The following is a 23,796-nucleotide window of genomic DNA, read 5'->3' as shown; positions in this document are numbered from 1 at the left end:
GAGACAGGTTAACTTAAAACTGTTCAGTTTACTCTACAGCTGACTTAATTTTGAAATACATACCAACAAGCTTAAATCCTGCATTTAACCAGATCTAATGGTATGAGTACCACTGCTCATGGTTCCTCTAAGACCATATAGAGTACAGCATTTTCAAAATCCACAAGTACAGCTGACATATTGGAACATTTGTACGCTATATTTGAAGTGGTGCTCTTGGTTGGGGAAAATGGGGAAAATATGAAACAAACATATGTCAGCCTTTTAAAAGTAATTTTCTTCATCTAGCCATCTACCCAGATCATTATTGTACAATTTTGAATTCACAGAATTATTTTTGATTGCACATTTACAAATATGATTCTTTAAAAAGTGATCTCTTAATTTCTGCATTTTCTTTATCATGCATGTCACACACTGTTGATTTAGGGGATGCAAGGTGCATAAATGTTTCCTCCTGTGAGTGTTTCTGTGGGTGTCTGTGTTTATGTCTTTGTGCTTTGGTTTGTGTCTCTATGAGTGTGTATGTATTTTTTTTTCTGTTGGTATCTCTGTGAGTGTGGGTGTGTATGTATTTGTGCATTTTCTGTGGATGTCTGTGAGGGTGTGGGCATATATCTTTGAACTTTTTCTATGGATGCCTCTGTGAGGGTGGGTGTGTATGTCTGTGTTTTTTTGTGGATGTCTCTGTGAGGGTGTGTGTCTGTGTGTGTGTGTATGTATGTCTGTGTTTTCTGTGTATGTCTGTGGGAGGGTGTGTATTTTCTGTGGGTGTCTCTGTGAGGGTGTGTGTATGTCTTTCTGTGTTTTCTGTGGGTGTCTCTGTGTGTGTGTGTGTATGTCTTTGTGTGTTTTCTGAGGCTGTCTCTGTTGGTGTTTCCTTGGGTGTATGTGCAAGTTTGAGTTTGTGTGTGTGTGTCTATTGTCTGTTCCTTTTTAGGACATTTTGACCTTACTACTGATTATTCACATCTTTCTACAGACTTTGAGACTAATGAGATCTTTCTGGAAGTTACCAATCTACCATTTAACCTTTAAATTATTGTTTAGGCAGTTCAGGGCCCTTCCTTTCAGCCACTGCATGCTGTTGTCATCATTTAGTTGGCATCTTCCTTTACAAAAAGATAATCAGAACTCCATATTTTGTTTTCTAAATCTACTTTTTTTTTACAAAACTGTAGTTTACCTCATTACTTGTCAGGTCAATGTAAACAAGTGCTAAGTGTATGTTTGGGTGTCTGTGTCTGAGTTTCTTTGCGTGTCTGCTAGAGTGTCTATATGTGAATCCTTATGTGCGAGTGTGTGTGTATGTTTCAGTGTATGTTACTACCTTTACAACATTTCCAAGTTTAAATAGACACTTAAGAATAAAGTGCATATACGTTTTAGTCCCTTGGTCAAAAATTGCACATGTCAAAGGAGGGGGGGGGCCCTGATCAATGGTTAAGTCAGGGGCCCCGAAATTTCTAGTGGCGGCCCTGGTGCCTACAGCTTGTATTTTTATATATTTCTCTTTACTGCAGAGAGGTACAATTGCTTCCATAGCTTATATGCAGATAGCAGACTCCTAGCTTACAGCTTGTATATTTATCTTTCTGCCATAGAAAGGTACAATTGCTTTTATAGTTTATGACCAAATTGCATATTCCCATAAGGCTTACAATTAAATATTTTATTATTTGGCTACAAATCTTTAAGGAATTTGTGATTGCAGTTATATGTACCTCATTTATTATAATGGTCTCTGAGAGAAATATCACAATGTAACCTCCAGACAACAGATTGAGAACATTTGGTAACTGGCTGGAAAGAGGCGTTTGCCGATTTTTTTTGCAGTAAGAGCAACAGAAGAGTTAGAGCTACAGAGGGATATAGACAGTCTGGCTTTATATGCAGTAAGAAATTATTGATAGTAAACATCTTTTACAGTTAACCGTCCAATATACAATATATATAATGAAAGGCAAGTGTGAAATATACATTGCCATTACTGAGGCTAATAATAATTTAAAGGGGTTTGTAACAAAATAAATAAGTGGGCCACACAATGACCCTCAGTTGAGGTGGTTGCAATAATTTAGTATAGAATATGGGTTTTATTAGTTTACACCAAAGGATTACCAGATGGGTCCATATCTGCAGTGCTATAGGAAGGAAATTTCAGCTTAGCCCTCATTTCCATCTGAATTTAAGTAGCAAACTAGGCAGGTATTGGCTTGCAACTCCCGGAAGATTTTAGTCTAAGTCACAAAAGGGGGCATGGTCATGGACAACAGAAAGATGAGTAATTATTTTCCTAGTGTTCTTGTGAGGCACTCGATTGTCAATCCAGGTTGCCTTGTTTTCCTGTGGTATCCAACAAAGGATTAAACAATAAAGCTCTTTTAGGCTCGAAATGAGTGCTTAAATGGATACTAAACCCAATTTTTTTATTTCATGATTCAGATAGAGCATGAGATTTTAAGCACCTTTCTAATTTACTCCTATTATCAATTTTTTGATTTGAAAAAGCAGTACTGTAAGCTTTAGAGCCAGACCATTTTTTGTTCAGCACATGGGTAGCACTTGCTGATTTGTGGCTAAATGTAGCAAACCAATCAGCAGCTCTACCAAGGTGCTGAACTAAAAAATGGGCCGGCTCCTAACCTTTTATTACTGCTTTTTCAAATCAAGATAACATGAGAACAAAGAAAAATTGATAATAGGAGTAAATTAGAAAGTTGCTTAAAATTGCATGCTCTATCTGAATCATGAAAGAAAAAATGAGGGGTTAGTATCCCTTTAAAGTTATTGTAAATCCTAGTGTTTTAAAAAAAAACGCTAGTATTTACCATCACTAAAAATAAAGGCCACCTTCATCACTTTCTAAAAAAAAAAAAAAAAAAAAAAGATGCCTTTTTCCATCTAAAGGGGAGGAGAGTCCACGGCTTCATTCATTACTTTTGGGAATAAAGAACCTGGCCACCAGGAGGAGGCAAAGACGCCCCAACCAAAGGCTTAAATACTTCCCCCCCCTCCCCCAGTCATTCTTTGCCTTTCGTCACAGGAGGATGACAGAGAAGTGCCGAAGATTCGGAGTAGTCTCTTATGTAGGGTAGTACTCTTCGGAATGGGACTGGAGTTTTAAGTAGTCCTGTCAGCCTCTCAGTGAGAGCCTGGGTGAAAGTTAGAGTCCAGAGATGCAGGGAGAGTCTTTCTGCGAAACCATCCTGACTCCTATTAACAGCTCCACAAGCAATCAGCGATGACGAGTTTCACTGCCTGCTTTCTAGTCCATGTCAGGAGCGATGCTTCTACCTATCACACTTGAAGGGCCGTGTTCCTGTTCCACAGCATAGATTCTGGTAAGATTGTTTAATTTTTTATACATAATTATAACACGTTCCAAATAATCCTGTGAAGGCTCAGGCCTTTCTGAAGTGTGTTTCAGATCTGGAGCTTTCAGGGGTAATTGTACCAGTTCCACTTCTGGAACAGGGTCTGGGTTTTTATTCAAATCTATTCATTGTCTCGAAGAAGGAAAATTCATTCAGACCAGTTCTGGATCTGAAGTTTTTGAATCAATTTTTAAGGGTCCCAACTTTCAAGATGGTGACTATAAGGACTATTCTTCCTTTTGTTCAGCAAGGTCATTACATGTCCTCAATAGACTTACAGGATGCGTCACATTCCGATTTATCCAGACCACTATTGGTTTCTGAGATTCTCTTTTCTAGACAAGTATTACCAGTTTGTTGCTCTTCCATTTGGCCTAGCAACAGCTCCAAGAATCTTTTTGAAGGTTCTCGGTGCCCTTCTATCTGTAATCAGAGAGCAGGGTATTGCGGTGTTTCCTTATTTGGACGATATCTTGGTACTGTCTCAATCTTTTCATTTAGCAGAATCTCACACAAATCAACTAGTGTTGTTTCTTCAAAGACATGGTTGGAGGATCAATTTACCAAAGAGTTTCTTGATTCTTCAAACAAGGGTTACCTTTTTAGGTTTCCATATAGATTCAGTGTCCATGACTCTGTCTTTAACAGACAAGAGACGTTTGAAGTTGGTTTCAACCTGTCTAAACCTTCAGTCTCGATCATTCCCTTAAGTAGCTATGTGCATGCTCGTTTTAGGTCTCATGACTGCAGCATTGGACGCGATCCCTTTTGCTCATTTTTCATATGAGACCTCTGCTGCTTTGCATGCTGAATCAATGATGCAGGGATTATACCTGGATATCACAATTGATATTATTAAATCCCAACACTCAACTCTATCTGACTTGGTGCTTAGACCATCATCAGATTATTCAAGGGGTCTTTTTTGTTCGTCCTTCCTGGACTGTAACATAGTAACATAGTAGATAAGGTTGAAAAAAAGACTGAAGTCCATCGAGTTCAACCTATACAAATCTAAAATACTTACAAAAAGCTCCAGTTAAGCTTAAATAACCCCATTAAAATGTGACCCATTTAATACTAGCAATCATATCCATGAATTTTGTTTGTATACAGAAACTTATCCAGACTATTTTTAAATGTATCTATGGTATTGGCATTCACTACCTCCTTTGGTAATGAGTTCCACAATTTTATTGCTCTCACAGTGAAAAAACGTTTCCGTTGCAGGAGATTAAATCTCCTTTCCTCCAACCTTAAATTATGACCTCTTGTCAGAAACAATTTTCTTGGAATAAACAGAGCTTCTGCCATCTCTGTATATGGGCCTTGAATATATTTATATAAAGTAATCATGTCACCTCTCAAGCGCCTTTTTTCTAAAGAAAACAGACCCAGTTTGGCTAGCCTCTCCTCATAGGTTAATTTCTTCAATCCCCTTATTAGCTTTGTGGCCCTTCTCTGAACTTTTTCTAGTTCTGCAATATCTTTTTTAGCAATTGGTCCCCAGAACTGCACTCCAAACTCAAGGTGAGGTCTTACCAGGGCTTTATATAATGACAGAATTATGCTTTCCTCCCTTGAATCAATACCTCTTTTAATACATGCTAGTATCTTATTAGCCTTTGAAGCCGCTGCCCTGCATTGTGCACCCATCTTTAGCTTGTTATCTATTACTACTCCCAAATCCCTTTCCTCCTGTGTTTGGCTAAGTCTTGTCCCATTTAAAAAATACATAGCCTGCTTATTTTTACTTCCAAAATGTAGAACCTTGCATTTTTCCGTATTAAATCTCATTTTCCATTCACTTGCCCATAGTTCTAATTTTAGCAAATCCCTTTGTAAAGACAGTTCGTCCTGCTCTGACCTTATGACCTTACTTAACTTAGTATCATCTGCAAAAATATAGATGTCGCTATTTAATCCTTGCTCCAAGTCATTTATAAAAATATTAAAAAGAACAGGGCCCAGTACTGATCCCTGGGGGACGCCACTGATTACCTTTGTCCAATCTGAGTATGATCCATTTACTACTACTCGTTGCTCCCTATCTTTTATCCAGTTATTTATCCATGAGCTAACATTTTCAGCTATTCCCAGTCCCTTAATTTTGTGCATTAATCTCTCATGTGGCACTGTATCAAATGCCTTTGCAAAATCTAAGTATATCACATCCACTGATTCCCCTTTATCTATATTTTGACTTACTTCCTCGTAGAATCTAATTAGATTAGTTTGACATGATCTATTTCTCCTAAAGCCATGCTGATTAGAACTCATAATCTTGTTTACACGAATATGCTCATCAATATAATCCCTTATAATCCCTTCAAATATCTTCCCCACTATTGATGTCAGACTAACTGGTCTATAGCTTCCTGGATCATCAGATGCAAGTCTCACAGGTTAGGGAGCTGTCTGGGGTCTCTGACAGCACAAGGAGTTTGGAATCCTCCTAGAGGCGAGGTTACCAATCAATATTTTAAAACTCTGTGCTATTTTCAGGGCTCTTCAGGTTTGGCCTCTATTAAAGAGAGAATCATTAGTTTTCAGACAGAATATCACAACTGTGTCATATGTCAATATTCAGGGTGGGACTCGCAGTCCTTTAGCAATAAAAGAAGTATCTCAGATACTTTCTTGGGCGGAATCCAACTCGTGTCTAATTTCTGCGATACAATATCCCAGATGTAGACAGTTGGGAAGCGGATTATCTCAGGCGTCAGTCTTTACATCCAGGGGAGTGGTCTCTCCATCCAGATGTATTTTGTCAGATTGTACAGATGTGGGGTCTTCCCGAAATAGATCTGATGGCTTCCCATCTAAACAAGAAGCTTCCCAGGTACCTTGCCAGGTCCAGGGATCCTCAGGCGGAGATGGTGGATGCGTTAGCAGTTCCTTGGTTTTACCAACCTGCTTACATTTTTCCGCCTCTATTCTTTCTTCCAAGGGTGATCTCCAAGATCAAAATGGAACAATCGCATGTGTTTCTGATAGCACCAGCTTGGCCTTACAGGTTTTGGTATGCGGCTCTTGTCCGGATGTCCAGTTGCCAACCTTGGCCACTTCCTTTAAGGCCAGACCTTCTTTCTCAAGGGCCGTTTTTCCATCAGGATCTCAAATCGCTAAATTTGAAGGTATGGAAATTGAATGCTTAGTCATACAGTTTTCTCTGACTCAGTGATTAATACTATGCTACAGGCTTGTAAGTCTGTTTCAAGGAAGATTTATTATAGGGTTTGGAAAGCCTGTATTTCATGGTGTTCTTCTCATAAAATGTCTTAGCATTCTTTTAGAATTCCTAGAAATTTACAATTTCTTCAGGATGGTTTGGATAAAGGTTTGTCTACAAGTAATTTGAAGGGACAAATCTCTGCTCTTTCTGTTTTATTTCATAGAAAGATTGCTAAACTTTCTGATATTCATGGTTTTGTTCAGGCTTTTGGTTTGTATCAAGCCTGTTATTAAATCAATCTCTCCTCTTAGGAGTCTTAATTTGGTTTTGAAGACTTTGCAGGCTCCTCCTTTTGAGCCTATGCATTCTTTGGATATTAAACTACTTTCTTGGAAAGTGTTGTTTCTTTTAGCTATCTCTTCTGCTAGAAGAGTTTCTGAATTGTCTGCTCTCTGTTGCGAGTCTCCTTTTCTGATTTTCCATCAGGATAAAGCTGTTTTGCGGACTTCGTTTAAATTTCTTCCTGAGGTTGTGAATTCTAACAACATTAGTAGGGACATTGTTGTTCCTTCTTTGTGTCCTAATCCTAAGAATGCTCTTGAAAGATCTTTACATTCTTTAGATGTTGTAAGATCTTTGAAATACTATATAAAAGCGACTAACGATTTCAGAAAGACATCTAGTCTATTTGTTGTGTTTTCTGGTTCCAGGAAAGGTCAGAAAGCCTCTGCCATTTCTTTGGCATCTTGGTTAAAGCTTTTGCTTCTCAAGGCTTATTTGGAGACGGGACAGTCTCTGCCTCAGAGAATTACAGCTCATTCTAGTAGATCAGTCGCCACTTCTTGGGCTTTTAAGAATGAAGCTTCAGTTGATCAGATTTGCAAAGCAGCAACTTGGTCTTCTTTGCATACATTTACTAAATTTTACCAATTTGATGTATTTGCTTCTTTAGAAGCAGTCTTTGGTAGAAAAGTTCTTCAGGCAGCTGTCTCAGTTTGATTCTTCTGCTTATGTTTTTTTTTTTCTTGTAATTTATGTGAAATTTATGAAAAAGACTTATTTTTTTGTGTGGATTTGATTTTTTTCCAGCGGAAATAGCTATTTTTATTTTATCCCTCCCTCTCTAGTGACTCTTCTGTGGTCTTCCACATCTTTTGTATTTCTATCCCATACATCACTAGCTCATGGACTCTTGCCAATTACATGAAAGAAAACATAATGTATGTAAGAACTTGCCTGATAAATTAATTTATTTCATATTGGCAAGAGTCCATGAGGCCCACCCTTTTTATGGTGCTTATGATTTTTGTATAAAAGCACAATTTATATTTCCAGTTCCTCTTTTTGTATGCTTTTTTACTCCTTATTTTATCACCCCACTTCTTGGCTATTCATTAAACTGAATTGCGGGTGTGATGAGGTGTGTATTTATAGGCATTTTGAGGTTTGGGAAACTTTGCCCCTCCTGGTAGGATTGTTTATCCCATATGTCACTAACTCATGGACTCTTGCCAATATGAAAGAAATGAATTTATCAGGTAAGTTCTTACATAAATTATGTGTTTTTTTTTCAATGAAGTGACGTTTCCACCTTTTAGCCAATAGCTATGTGGGTCAATTTGCATTATGCTGTAGGCACGCATGGCTATTGGCTAAGAGGTGGAAACATCACCTCATTGAAAAAATTACCAGTGCCGTGAGCTGCCAGAGCCGCTAGGCTTAGTAGTGAAGGCGCAGCAAAATGAAGGCACCTTTTCATTGTTTTTTGTTTTTTTTAAATTGATGATTTAAGGTGGCCTTTATTTTTAGTGATGGTAAATCCTAGCGTTTTTGAAATGCTAGGATTTACCATCACTTTACTGCAAGGCTTGTAATTAATTTTAAGTTTAGGATGTAAAGAGAATACAAAGGATCCAGCCATGCAGTTTTGTATGAGCCAGAATTTGATTTTTTTTCCAGAGATGTATGTGGAAAATCTAATGCATTAAAGCAAGAATTTTATTTTGGAGCCCTGGCTTAATGGCTCAGAGACAGAACAGTGCTACTTGTATAAGTGCCAGAAGAAGATAGACACAATATGAATCCTAACAAAAATCTCAATTACCTTGAAGAAGCTCCCGGTGGATTGAGAAAGTGAAATGATGTCTATTAAATGTATATGAAACCCAAATTTTTTCTTTCATGACTCAGAGGATGCAATTTTAAACAACTATCCAATTCAGTTTTCAAATTTGTATTTTTCTTTTACGTTTTAACCTATGCATTCTGTTGATATCAAGTTGCGATCCTTTTGTTAGCTATTTGCTTGCAGAGTGTCAGAATTATCTGCTCTCTTATGTGACCTGCCTTACTTTAATGTTCCATTCCGATAAGGTGGTACTGAAGACAAATCTGGAATTTTTACCTAGGGTAGAGAGTCAGAGAATCCTGTTCTTCGGGGAATGGGTTTTTTCTTTGTCCTTCCAGGGTGATTATTTTCACTGATGCAAGCTTGTCAGGGTGGGGAGCGCTGTGAGGGGTTCTCTGAGGACTCAGGGAATCTGGCTCCGGAGGAAGCGACCCTTCAAATCAATATTCTGAAATTGAGAGCCATTTTCAATGTTCTTTTGTCGTGGCCTCAGCTGCTGTTATATTTGATTGCATTCGGACAACATCGCAACCGTGGCTTATGTCAACATCAGGGTGGAACGCTAAGCTCTCCGGCAATACTTGAGGTATTCCACATTCTTCGATGGGCAGAGACATACCATTGTCAGATATCAGCCATCCACATTCCAGATGTGGAGACCTGGGAAGCGAATTTTCTGATCAGACAGACTCTTTACTCAGGGGAATGGTCTCTAAACCAGGAGGTGTTCTGCAAGATCACCCACATGTGGGGGTGTCCGAAGATAGACCTAATGGCTTCCCGTCTTAATGCCACATTAAAGAGATTGTTCTGGCTCCTGCGTGGACATACTGGACTTGGTATGCAGACCTAATGAGATTGTTGTCTGGTCCTCTGTGGCGGTTGCCACTGAGGCTAGACTTTCTAGAGCAATGCCCGTTCTATCAAAACCTAGATACTCTGAGGCTGACTGCATGGAGATTTAAAGGCTAATCTTGTCTCAGAGGATTCTCTGAGAAGGTGATCGATTCTCTCATTCAGGCACGCAAGCCTGTTTCTAATCATATTCATCATAAGGTCTGGAGGGCTTACCTCGATGTGAAATTCATTGATTTTCCTGGCAAAGAGTGAGGACTATGGCACAGGGCAGGATTTGACTTCTATAAATATACATTTTTATATGTGACTCCTGCATCTCTACGAATGTCAAAAGGGTGTTTAAATGTATTTTCAAATAATAAATGAATACAAACTAATTACTACACAGTCCATAATTCACAACGGTCAAGGCAATGTACAAAATTTTGAATGCAGGTTTTTCTCCTGTTAAGTGTGGTCAGTCCACGGGTCATCATTACTTCTGGGATATTAACTCCTCCCCAACAGGAAGTGCAAGAGGATCACCCAGCAGAGCTGCTATATAGCTCCTCCCCTCTACGTCACACCCAGTCATTCTCTTGCACCCAACTAATAGATAGGATGTGTGAGAGGACTGTGGTGATTATACTTAGTTTTATACCTTCAATCAAAAGTTTGTTATTTTAAAACAGCACCGGAGTGTGTTGTTCTTTCTCTGGTAGAATTTGAAGAAGAATCTACCTGAGTTTTTTGTATGATTTTAGCCGGCGTAGTTAAGATCATATTGCTGTTCTTGGCCATCTGAGGAGTGAGGTAAACTTCAGATCAGGGGACAGCGGGCAGGTTAACCTGCAAAGAGGTATGTAGCAGCATATTATTTTCTGAGAATGGAATTGACTGAGAAAATTCTGCCATACCGATATAATGTAAGCTCAGCCTTAAATGCAGTAGTAGCAACTGGTATCAGGCTGTCATGTATGTATATTTACACTTCAGTATTCTGGGGAATGACACTTCACTGGGATAATACTGTATGCATAAGACTTTAGCCTAACTTGCAGTGACTAGCAACAGGCTTTCTAATGACATTTCATTTATTTGATGTTAAACGTTTTTGCTGGCATGTTAAATCGTTTAATTATCTGAGGTACTGGGTGAAAAAATTTTTTGGGCACTGTTTTTTTCCACTTGGCAGTCGTTTTATTTAATTTAAGACAGTTTACTGATCTCCCTCACTGTTGTGTGTGAGGGGGAGGGGCCTATTTTGGCGCCTTTGCTATGCATCAGAAAATTCAGTCACAAGTCTGTTTTCTTCCCTGCATGATCCGGTTCGTCTCTACAGAGCTCAGGGGTCTTCAAAAGTTAGTTTGAGGGAGGTAATCACTCACAGCAGAGCTGTGAGATTGTTATTGACTGTGATAAAAAACGTTTATATTCTGTACATTTTTTCTGCTATTCAGGGTTAGTTATCCATTGCTAATGGGGCCAATCCTTTGCTAAAATTGTGATTTTACCGGAAAGAATTTGATGTTATAGTTTCTCCGGTTTATTATTACTCAACTGTCATAACTTTTTTTCTGTGCTTCTTAAAGGCACAGTACGTTTTTCATATTATTTGTAAATTGCTTTGAAAAGTATTTCCAAGTTGCTAGTTTAATTGCTAGTGTGTTAAACATGTCTTGACTCAGAGGAATATCTCTGTGCTATATGTGCTAAAGCCAAAGTGGAGCCCAATAGAAATTTATGTACTAATTGCATTGATGCTACTTTAAATAAAAGTCAATCTGTACAAATTGAACATCATTCACCAAACAACGAGGGGAGAGTTATGCCGACTAACTCGCCTCACGTGTCAGTACCTGCATCTCCCGCTCGGGAAGTGCGTGATATTGTAGCGCCGAGTACATCAGGGCGGCCATTACAAATCACATTACAGGATATGGCTAATGTTATGACTGAAGTTTTGGCTAAATTACCAGAACTTAGAGGTAAGCGTGATCACTCTGGGGTGAGAACAGAGTGCGCTGTTGATAATAGGGCCATGTCTGATACTGCGTCACAGTATGCGGAACATGAGGACGGAGAGCTTCAATCTGCAGGTGACGGTTCTGATCCCACTAGAATGGATTCAGACATTTCTAATTTTAAGTTTAAACTCGAAAACCTCCGTGTACTGTTAGGGGAGGTATTAGCAGCTCTGAATGATTGTAACACCGTTGCAATCCCAGAGAAATTATGTAGGCTGGATAGATACTATGCGGTACCGGCGAGTACTGACGTATTTCCTATACCAAAGAGGCTTACAGAGATAATTACTAAGGAGTGGGATAGGCCCGGTGTACCCTTTTCCCCCCCTCCTGTGTTTAGAAAAATGTTTCCAATAGACGCCACCACACGGGACTTATGGCAGACGGTCCCTAAGGTGGAGGGAGCGGTTTCTACTCTGGCTAAGCGTACCACTATCCCGGTGGAGGATAGCTGTGCCTTTTCAGATCCAATGGATAAAAAATTAGAGGGTTACCTTAAGAAAATGTTTGTTCAACAAGGTTTTATATTGCAACCCCTTGCATGTATTGCGTCTGTCTCGGCCGCGGCCGCTTTTTGGTCCGAGTCCCTGGAAGAGGCTCTTGACTCAATAACTATAGATGAGATTTCAAGCAAGCTTAAAACACTTAAGCTAGCTAATTCATTTGTTTCAGATGCCGTAGTACATTTAACAAAACTTACGGCTAAGAATTCCGGATTCGCCATTCAGGCACGCAGAGCACTGTGGCTAAAATCCTGGTCAGCTGACGTTACTTCTAAATCTAAATTACTTAACATACCTTTCAAAGGGCAGACCTTATTCGGGCCCGGTTTGAAAGAAATTATCGCTGACATTACAGGAGGTAAAGGCCATGCCCTGCCTCAAGACAGAGCCAAACCTAAGGCTAGACAGTCTAATTTTCGTTCCTTTCGTAATTTCAAGGCAGGAGCAGCATCAACTTCCTCTGCTCCAAAACAGGAAGGAGCTGTTGCTCGCTACAGATAAGGCTGGAGACCTAACCAGTCCTGGAACAAGGGCAAGCAGGCCAGAAAACCTGCTGCTGCCCCTAAGACAGCATGAATCGAGGGCCCCCGATCCGGAAACGGATCTAGTGGGGGGCAGACTTTCTCTCTTCGCCCTGGCTTGGGCAAGAGATGTCCAGGATCCCTGGGCGTTAGAGATCATATCTCAGGGATATCTTCTGGACTTCAAATCCTCTCCCCCAAAAGGGAGATTTCATCTGTCAAGGTTGTCAACAAACCAAATAAAGAAAGAGGCGTTTCTACGCTGTGTACAAGATCTTTTACTAATGGGAGTGATCCATCCGGTTCCGCGGTCGGAACATGGACAGGGGTTTTACTCAAATCTGTTTGTGGTTCCCAAAAAAGAGGGAACCTTCAGGCCAATCTTGGATTTAAAGATCCTAAACAAATTCCTAAGAGTTCCATCGTTCAAAATGGAAACTATTCGGACAATCCTACCCATGATCCAAAAGGGTCAGTACATGACCACAGTGGATTTAAAGGATGCTTACCTTCACATACCGATTCACAAAGATCATTACCGGTATCTAAGGTTTGCCTTCCTAGACAGGCATTACCAGTTTGTAGCTCTTCCATTCGGATTGGCTACGGCTCCAAGAATCTTCACAAAGGTTCTGGGTGCTCTTCTGGCGGTACTAAGACCGCGAGGAATTTCGGTAGCTCCGTACCTAGACGACATTCTGATACAAGCTTCAAGCTTTCAAACTGCCAAGTCTCATACAGAGTTAGTACTGGCATTTCTAAGGTCGCATGGATGGAAGGTGAACGAAAAGAAGAGTTCTCTCTTTCCACTCACAAGAGTTCCCTTCTTGGGGACTCTTATAGATTCTGTAGAAATGAAGATTTACCTGACAGAAGACAGGTTAACAAAGCTTCAAAATGCATGCCGTGTCCTTCATTCCATTCAACACCCGTCAGTAGCTCAATGCATGGAGGTGATCGGCTTAATGGTAGCGGCAATGGACATAGTACCCTTTGCACGCCTACATCTCAGACCGCTGCAATTGTGCATGCTAAGTCAGTGGAATGGGGATTACTCAGATTTGTCCCCTACTCTGAATCTGGATCAAGAGACCAGAAATTCTCTTCTATGGTGGCTTTCTCGGCCACATCTGTCCAGGGGGATGCCATTCAGCAGGCCGGATTGGACAATTGTAACAACAGACGCCAGCCTACTAGGTTGGGGCGCTGTCTGGAATTCTCTGAAGGCTCAGGGATCATGGACTCGGGAGGAGAGTCTCCTGCCTATAAACATTCTGGAATTGAGAGCAGTTCTCAATGCTCTTCTGGCTTGGCCCCAGTTAACAACTCGGGGGTTCATCAGGTTTCAGTCGGACAACATCACGACTGTAGCTTACATCAACCATCAAGGAGGGACAAGAAGCTCCCTAGCGATGATGGAAGTATCAAAGATAATTCGCTGGGCAGAGTTTCACTCTTGCCACCTGTCAGCAATCCACATCCCGGGAGTGGAGAACTGGGAGGCGGATTTCCTAAGTCGTCAGACTTTTCATCCGGGGGAGTGGGAACTTCATCCGGAGGTTTTTGCCCAAATACTTCGACGTTGGGGCAAACCAGAGATAGATCTCATGGCGTCTCGACAGAACGCCAAGCTTCCTTGTTACGGGTCCAGATCCAGGGATCCGGGAGCGGTCCTGATAGATGCTTTGACAGCACCTTGGACCTTCGGGATGGCTTATGTGTTTCCACCCTTCCCGATGCTTCCTCGATTGATTGCCAGAATCAAACAGGAGAGAGCATCGGTGATTCTAATAGCGCCTGCGTGGCCACGCAGGACCTGGTATGCAGATCTAGTGGACATGTCATCCTGTCCACCTTGGTCTCTGCCTCTGAGACAGGACCTTCTAATTCAGGGTCCTTTCAAACATCAAAACCTAATTTCTCTGAAGCTGACTGCATGGAAATTGAACGCTTGATTTTATCAAAGCGTGGATTTTCTGAGTCAGTAATTGATACCTTAATACAGGCTAGGAAGCCTGTTACCAGAAAGATTTACCATAAAATATGGCGTAAATACTTATATTGGTGCGAATCCAAAAGTTACTCATGGAGTAAGGTTAGGATTCCTAGGATATTGTCTTTTCTACAAGAAGGTTTAGAAAAGGGTTTATCCGCTAGTTCCTTAAAGGGACAGATTTCAGCTCTGTCCATTCTTTTACACAAACGTCTGTCAGAGGTTCCGGACGTTCAAGCTTTTTGTCAGGCTTTGGCCAGGATTAAGCCTGTGTTTAAAACTGTTGCTCCACCATGGAGTTTGAACTTAGTTCTTAATGTTTTACAGGGTGTTCCGTTTGAACCCCTTCATTCCATTGATATCAAGCTGTTATCTTGGAAAGTTCTGTTTTTAATGGCTATTTCCTCGGCTCGAAGAGTCTCTGAGTTATCTGCCTTACATTGTGATTCTCCTTATCTGATTTTTCATTCAGACAAGGTAGTTCTGCATACTAAACCTGGGTTCTTACCTAAGGTGGTCACTAACAGGAATATCAATCAAGAGATTGTTGTTCCATCTTTGTGTCCTAATCCTTCTTCGAAGAAGGAACGTCTTCTACACAATCTAGATGTAGTCCGTGCCCTGAAATTTTATCTACAGGCAACTAAGGATTTTCGACAAACGTCTTCTCTGTTTGTCGTTTATTCTGGTCAGAGGAGAGGTCAAAAAGCTTCTGCTACCTCTCTCTCTTTTTGGCTTCGTAGCATAATACGTTTAGCTTATGAGACTGCTGGACAGCAGCCTCCTGAAAGAATTACAGCTCATTCTACTAGAGCAACTTGGTCTTCTCTTCATACTTTTTCCAAATTTTACAAATTTGACACTTTTGCTTCTTCGGAGGCTGTTTTTGGGAGAAAGGTTCTTCAGGCGGTGGTTCCTTCCGTATAAAGAGCCTGCCTGTCCCTCCCGTCATCCGTGTACTTTAGCTTTGGTATTGGTATCCCAGAAGTAATGATGACCCGTGGACTGACCACACTTAACAGGAGAAAACAAAATTTATGCTTACCTGATAAATTCCTTTCTCCTGTAGTGTGGTCAGTCCACGGCCCGCCCTGTTTTTATGGCAGGTCTAAATTTTTAAATTATACTCCAGTCACCACTGCACCCTTTGGCTTCTCCTTTCTTGTTGGTTCTCGGTCGAATGACTGGGTGTGACGTAGAGGGGAGGAGCTATATAGCAGCTCTGCTGGGTGATCCTCTTGCACTTCCTGTTGGGGAGGAGTTAATATCCCAGAAGTAATGATGACCCGTGGACTGACCACACTACAGGAGAAAGGAATTTATCAGGTAAGCATAAATTTTGTTTTTTGTTGTTGTTTAATCTTTAATACCATTTTTTATTTATATATATATATATATATATATATATATATATATATATATATATGTGTTCACATTGCTTTTATTTTTGGGCCAGCCTCATTCGTTGCTAGAGGGGTGACCTCACTTGTGGGTGGCACCCTATACTGGAGAGCGAGTGATTGGTTGGCCTCCCTACTTAAGGGTGTTCGGTGTGGTTTTATTCACATTGTAATTTTGTATGTCTGAGGAAGGGGCTAATCCCCCGAAAACGTTCACATATTTGGAATAAAATTCTGAAAAGTCCTGGTGAGTGCACTCTTCTTTATTTTCTATATATATATAAACCTTGAGTGCACCCCGGTATTGTGGACTATATATATAGTGAGTGCATGGTTATTTTGCTGTAATTAGTTCCTCCTGATATTTTTCAATGGCAGCTTGTTTCTGAATATTCCACTATCATCAAATGAGTTTCAGAGTTCAGCGCACATAGAATGGAGAAAAACAAAACGAAACCAAATTATGGTGCAGTATGTAAGTACTGGGCAATCAAAAACTAAAAGTGAGATTTAAATGTGCTCACCTTGTTTAACCTCAAACATGTGAGGTATGTTTTAAGCGTGGAGGGGATGTAATCCCTATCTGTGGTAAAGATGTTTCCAGCTGGTATGCAGAAACTTTTGGCAGGTGGAAATCTTGATTTCCCTGGAATAGAAATGATATACTATATTATATATCTGCTCATCTATTCTGTCCCTGATCTGGACTATTATTAAAGAGGATTTCTGTTTATCATTTTTTATTGGACATTGGAAAATAAAAGTGTTTTTATTTTAAATTTCACTTTGTGTCCTTGCAAGCATCATTTATACACATCTCATGAGTGCTGCAAATAATATCCACAATTGATCTCATAGTATGTAAACTGAGCACTTATCGGTTTGCATACATAAAGTTTATACCATACTCAAGAGAGGAGAAGCCTTTCAAGTATAAAGAAGGTGAAAAGAAATAAACAGCAACAAGGAAAGAAATTCAGCAAGAAGAAATAAAGTTTCTCTACCTTACTCCAGAGAGGAGAAGTTTGTCTGAAATACCAACAAATTTCTACTCCAGGAATATCAAGATTTCCACCTGCCAAAAGTTTCTGCATACCAGCTGGAAACATCTTTACCACAGATAGGGATTACATCCCCTCCACGCTTCCAACATACCTCACATGTTTGAGGTTAAACAAGGTGAGCACATTTAAATCTCACTTTTAGTTTTTGATTGTCCAGTACTTACATACTGCACCATAATTTGGTTTCGTTTTGTTTTTCTCCATTCTATGTGCGCTGAACTCTGAAACTCATTTGATGGTAGTGGAATATTCAGAAACAAGCTGCTTGAAATATATCAGGAGGACCTAATTACAGCAAAATAACCATGCACTCACTATATATAGTCCACAATACCAGGGTGCACTCAAGGTTTATATATATAGAAAATAAAGAAGAGTGCACTCACCAGGAGAGAGAGAGAAATAAAAAAAAAATATATATATGAATGAAGGAATGGGTCTGACGCGAAGCTGGATACTGTCATACAAAAAAGTAAAAGGAATTGATAGAGTGTATCAATACACCCTCCAAGTAACTGAGTGTTACTATTGTGGATACTCTCAGTGACAAGGAATATTACACAATGTGTCTAAAACAATAAATCTGATTGCTATAAATCAAAACCCTATGGTAATAAAGGACAGAGTACGCCAAAAACACAACAATAATAATAAGCTTATAAGCAAAAAGGTGGACACAGCAATCTAGGGGGAGCGGAAAGATATGTATGCATATATCTCTCAGCCCACAGGTACCCAGAATGTCCACTGTGATACTGATATTTCAGCCTATGTTTAGTGTGTAAATCTTATGCGGTCAGATGTAGTCCCTCGTAGCATAATAGAAGGTACACACAGATAGGTATCAAATGTCCTCCCTTCTGGTCAGTTGTACTTACAAGCTTGAACCTCAATCTTATGAGGTAAGTAGGAGCCTGTCGGTAAAACCATGTCACCGGGAAGCCGTTATTAATTGTGGGCCAACCACCGCACTGCCACACCAGCGCAGGCTTTACCTCTGAAGTAGAACTCCTCTACCAGAACGTAGAACTATTTTTTAGCTTGAGTCGTATGCTGCATGTACTCCCCACCAGTGTTTCCGGGAAACACAAATAGTGTGATACTGTTTTATTACAGAGTAGAAACAAAAGGATACAGCAAATGGCTCCTTACGTCAGGTAACCTGAATCAAAATGAGGTAAGGATACCGCTTGAGCAGAAACTCCGTCTGCAACTCGCAAGGTAAGAACCGGGATGCCCACCACGAAAACCATACGCGTTTCGAAGGTCAAAGTCTTCTTCGTCAGAGTAATGTTATAAAGGCATCCCGTAAGGCTTTAAATATTTTTTTTTTTATTTTTTTTTTATTTTTAAAACCAGCTTTATTAAACATAGAGAAAAGTCAGAAATACAGCAAAAAAAAAAAAAGGCACATAGCATAACACTGTCTGATTGTATAAACATTACACCATATAACAATAGGGAATATTAAACATAAACACAGTGAGGTGCACATGTCTATATACAGTATCTGACTTGTCCAAATCAGACGAGCATACAAGATTTGAACAAATGCATTTCCAAATGATAGTGAGGACGGAGGGGAGAGAAAAAGTAAACCCCCCTCCGAAGCAATAAAGCATGGTATCAACAGATTTTTCATTTCTCCAACATAGGTGTGTCCGGTCCACGGCGTCATCCTTACTTGTGGGATATTCTCTTCCCCAACAGGAAATGGCAAAGAGCCCAGCAAAGCTGGTCACATGATCCCTCCTAGGCTCCGCCTTCCCCAGTCATTCTCTTTGCCGTTGCACAGGCAACATCTCCACGGAGATGACTCAGAGTTTTTTGGTGTTTAAATGTAGTTTTTATTCTTCTATCAAGAGTTTGTTATTTTAAAATAGTGCTGGTATGTACTATTTACTCTGAAACAGAAAAGAGATGAAGATTTCTGTTTGTAAGAGGAAAATGATTTTAGCAACCGTTACTAAAATCGATGGCTGTTTCCACACAGGACTGTTGAGAGGAATTAACTTCAGTTGGGGGAAACAGTGAGCAGACTTTGGCTGCTTGAGGTATGACACATTTCTAACAAGACTTGGTAATGCTGGAAGCTGTCATTTTCCCTATGGGATCCGGTAAGCCATTTTCTTAATTTTCAATATAAGAATAAAAGGGCTTCACAAGGGCTTTAAAGACGGGTAGACATTTTTCTGGGCCAAAACGATTACTATATAAGCATATTTAATGGTTTATAACTTTGGAGAGTTATTTTAATCTTGTCAATTTTGTTAAAAAAACTGCAGGCACTGTATTGGACACCTTTTTCACTGGGGGCCTTTTCTAGTCATAGGCAGAGCCTCATTTTCGCGCCACTAATGCGCAGTTGTTTTTGAGAAGCAAGGCATGCAGATGCATGTGTGAGGAGCTCAGATCCACTGAAAAAGCTTATTGAAGGCGTCATTTGGTATCGTATTCCCCTCTGGGCTTGGTTGGGTCTCAGCAAAGCAGATACCAGGGACTGTATAGGGGTTAAATGTAAAAACGGCTCCGGTTCCGTTATTTTAAGAGTTAAAGCTTTCAAATTTGGTGTGCAATAATTTTAAGGCTTTATGACACTGTGGTGAAATTTTGGTGAATTTTGAACATTTCCTTCATACTTTTGCGTATATTCAGTAAAAAAGTGTGTTCAGTTTAAAATTTAAAGAGACAGTAACGGTTTTATTTTAAAACGTTTTTTGTGCTTTGTTATCAAGTTTATGCCTATTAACATGTCTGAACTATCAGACAGACGATGTTCTGTATGTTTGGAAGCCAAGGTTCCTATCCATTTAAATATATGTGATGAATGTGACAAACAAAGTAGGGACAATGATGCCACTGATAATAATGTTGCCCAAAATGATTCCTTAAGTGAGGGGAGTAAGCATGGTACTGCATCATCTCCTTCTATGTCTACACCAGTCTTGCCCACTCAGGAGGCCCCTAGTGCATCTAGTGCGCCAATCCTCCTTACTATGCAACAATTAACGGCTGTAATGGATAATTCTATTAAAAACATTTTAGCCAAAATGCCCACTTATCAGCGAAAGCGCGACTGCTCTGTTTTAGATACTGAAGAGCATGAGGACGCTGATGATAATGGTTCTGACATGCCCTTACACCAGTCTGAAGGGGCTAGGGAGGTTTTGTCTGAGGGAGAAATTTCAGATTCAGGAAAAATTTCTCAACAAGCTGAACCTGACGTTATTACATTTAAATTTAAATTGGAACATCTCCGCGCTCTGCTTAAGGAGGTGTTATCTACTCTGGATGATTGTGACAATTTGGTCATTCCAGAGAAATTATGTAAGATGGACAGGTTCCTAGAGGTCCCGGTGCCCCCCGAAGCTTTTCCTATACCCAAGCGGGTGGCGGACATTGTAAATAAAGAATGGGAAAGGCCCGGCATACCTTTTGTCCCTCCCCCTATATTTAAGAAATTATTTCCTATGGTCGACCCCAGGAAGGACTTATGGCAGACAGTCCCCAAGGTCGAGGGAGCGGTTTCTACTCTAAACAAACGCACCACTATCCCTATAGAAGATAGTTGTGCTTTCAAAGATCCTATGGATAAAAAATTAGAGGGTTTGCTTAAAAAGATGTTTGTTCAGCAAGGTTACCTTCTACAACCAATTTCATGCATTGTTCCTGTCACTACAGCAGCGTGTTTCTGGTTCGAGGAACTAGAAAAGTCGCTCAATCAAGCATCTTCTTATGAGGAGGTTATGGACAGAGTTCAAGCACTTAAGTTGGCTAACTCTTTTACCTTAGACGCCACTTTGCAGTTAGCTAGATTAGCGGCGAAAAATTCAGGTTTTGCTATTGTGGCGCGCAGAGCGCTTTGGCTGAAGTCTTGGTCGGCGGATGTGTCCTCCAAGAACAGATTGCTTAACATCCCTTTTAAGGGGAAAACGCTGTTTGGCCCTGACTTGAAAGAGATTATTTCAGACATCACTGGGGGAAAGGGCCACGCCCTTCCTCAGGATCGGTCTTTTAAGGCTAAAAATAAAACAAATTTTGGTCCCTTTCGCAGAAACGGACCAGCCTCAAATTCTACATCCTCTAAGCAAGAGGGTAATTCTTCTCAAACCAAGCCAGCCTGGAGACCGATGCAAGGCTGGAATAAAGGTAAGCAGGCCAAGAAGCCCGCTACAGCTACCAAGACAGCATGAGATGCTGGCCCCCGATCCGGGACCGGATCTGGTGGGGGGCAGACTCTCTCTCTTCGCTCAGGCTTGGGCAAGAGATGTTCAGGATCCTTGGGCGCTAGAAATAGTTTCTCAAGGTTATCTCCTGGAATTCAAGGAACTACCCCCAAGGGGAAGGTTCCACAGGTCTCAATTGTCTTCAGACCAAATAAAAAGACAGGTATTCTTACATTGTGTAGAAGACCTGTTAAAAATGGGAGTGATTCATCCTGTTCCATTAGGAGAACAAGGGATGGGGTTTTACTCCAATCTGTTCATAGTTCCCAAAAAAGAGGGAACATTCAGGCCAATTTTGGATCTCAAGATCCTAAACAAATTTCTCAAGGTCCCATCGTTCAAGATGGAAACCATTCGGACAATTCTTCCTACCATCCAGGAAGGTCAATTCATGACCACGGTGGATTTAAAGGATGCGTATCTACATATTCCTATCCACAAGGAACATCATCGGTTCCTAAGATTCGCCTTTCTGGACAAGCATTACCAGTTTGTGGCACTCCCATTCGGACTAGCCACTGCTCCAAGAATTTTCACAAAGGTACTAGGGTCCCTTCTAGCGGTGCTAAGGCCAAGGGGCATTGCAGTAGTACCCTACTTGGACGACATACTGATTCAAGCGTCGTCTCTGCCACAAGCAAAGGCTCATACGGACATTGTCCTAGCCTTTCTCAGATCTCACGGGTGGAAAGTGAACGTAGAAAAAAGTTCTTCTTGGGAACAATAATAGACTCCTTGGAAATGAAGATTTTTCTGACAGAAGCCAGAAAATCAAAACTTCTAAGCTCTTGTCAAGTACTTCATTCTGTTCTTCTTCCTTCCATAGCGCAGTGCATGGAAGTAATAGGTCTGATGGTTGCGGCAATGGACATAGTTCCTTTTGCGCGAATTCATCTAAGACCATTACAACTGTGCATGCTCAGACAGTGGAATGGGGATTATACAGATCTGTCCCCGACGATCCAAGTAGATCAGAGGACCAGAGATTCACTCCGTTGGTGGCTGACCCTGGACAACCTGTCCCAAGGGATGAGCTTCAGAAGACCAGAGTGGGTCATTGTAACGACCGACGCCAGCCTGGTGGGCTGGGGCGCGGTCTGGAAACACCTGAAAGCTCAGGGTCTATGGTCTCGGGAAGAATCTCTTCTCCCGATAAATATTCTGGAACTGAGAGCGATATTCAATGCTCTCAAGGCTTGGCCTCAGCTAGCAAAGGCCAAATTCATAAGGTTTCAATCAGACAACATGACGACTGTTGCATATATCAACCATCAGGGGGGAACAAGGAGTACCCTGGCGATGGAAGAAGTGACCAAAGTAATTCACTGGGCGGAGCTTCACTCCTGCCACTTGTCTGCAATCCACATCCCAGGAGTGGAAAATTGGGAAGCGGATTTTCTGAGTCGTCAGACATTTCATCCGGGGGAGTGGGAACTCCATCCGGAAATCTTTGCCCAAATAACTCAATTATGGGGCATTCCAGACATGGATCTGATGGCGTCTCGTCAGAACTTCAAAGTTCCTTGCTACGGGTCCAGATCCAGGGATCCCAAGGCGACTCTAGTAGATGCACTAGTAGCGCCCTGGACCTTCAACCTAGCTTATGTGTTCCCACCGTTTCCTCTCATTCCCAGGCTGGTTGCCAGGATCAATCAGGAGAGGGCTTCGGTGATCTTGATAGCTCCTGCGTGGCCACGCAGAACTTGGTATGCAGACCTGGTGAATATGTCATCGGCTCCACCATGGAAGCTACCTTTGAGACGGGACCTTCTTGTTCAAGGTCCGTTCGAACATCCGAATCTGGCATCACTCCAACTGACTGCTTGGAGATTGAACGCTTGATCTTATCAAAGCGTGGGTTCTCAGATTCTGTCATTGATACTCTTATTCAGGCTAGAAAGCCTGTAACTAGAAAAATTTACCATAAAATATGGAAAAAATATATCTGTTGGTGCGAATCGAAAGGATTCCCATGGAACAGGGTAAAAGTTCCTAGGATTCTATCCTTTCAACAAGAGGGTTTGGAGAAAGGATTATCTGCAAGTTCTTTGAAGGGACAGATTTCTGCTTTATCTGTTTTACTTCACAAAAAGCTGGCGGCTGTGCCAGATGTTCAGGCTTTTGTTCAGGCTCTGGTTAGAATCAAGCCTGTTTACAAACCTTTGACTCCTCCTTGGAGTCTCAATTTAGTTCTTTCAGTTCTTCAAGGGGTTCCGTTTGAACCCTTACATTCCGTAGATATTAAGTTATTATCTTGGAAAGTTTTGTTTTTGGTTGCAATTTCTTCTGCTAGAAGAGTTTCAGAGTTATCTGCTCTGCAGTGTTCTCCTCCTTATCTGGTGTTCCATGCAGATAAGGTGGTTTTGCGTACTAAACCTGGTTTTCTTCCGAAAGTTGTTTCTAACAAAAATATTAACCAGGAGATAGTTGTGCCTTCTTTGTGTCCGAATCCAGTTTCAAAGAAGGAACGTTTGTTGCACAATTTGGATGTAGTTCGTGCTCTAAAGTTCTATTTAGAGGCTACAAAGGATTTTAGACAAACATC

General features: G+C 40.8%; 1 protein-coding gene across 4 annotated transcripts in view; it reads left to right on the top strand.

Moving 5' to 3' along the window:
• Positions 1-23,796, top strand: part of VRK3 (VRK serine/threonine kinase 3) — a 403,485-nt gene that overhangs the window by 33,128 nt on the left and 346,561 nt on the right. The gene's annotated exons all lie outside the window — the stretch shown is intronic.

The sequence above is a fragment of the Bombina bombina genome, chromosome 1, assembly GCF_027579735.1.
Source record: "Bombina bombina isolate aBomBom1 chromosome 1, aBomBom1.pri, whole genome shotgun sequence".
NCBI classification, from domain to species: domain Eukaryota; kingdom Metazoa; phylum Chordata; class Amphibia; order Anura; family Bombinatoridae; genus Bombina; species Bombina bombina.
The sequence above is the reverse complement of the archived record's forward strand: the minus strand, read 5'-3'. Positions and strand labels throughout refer to the sequence as shown.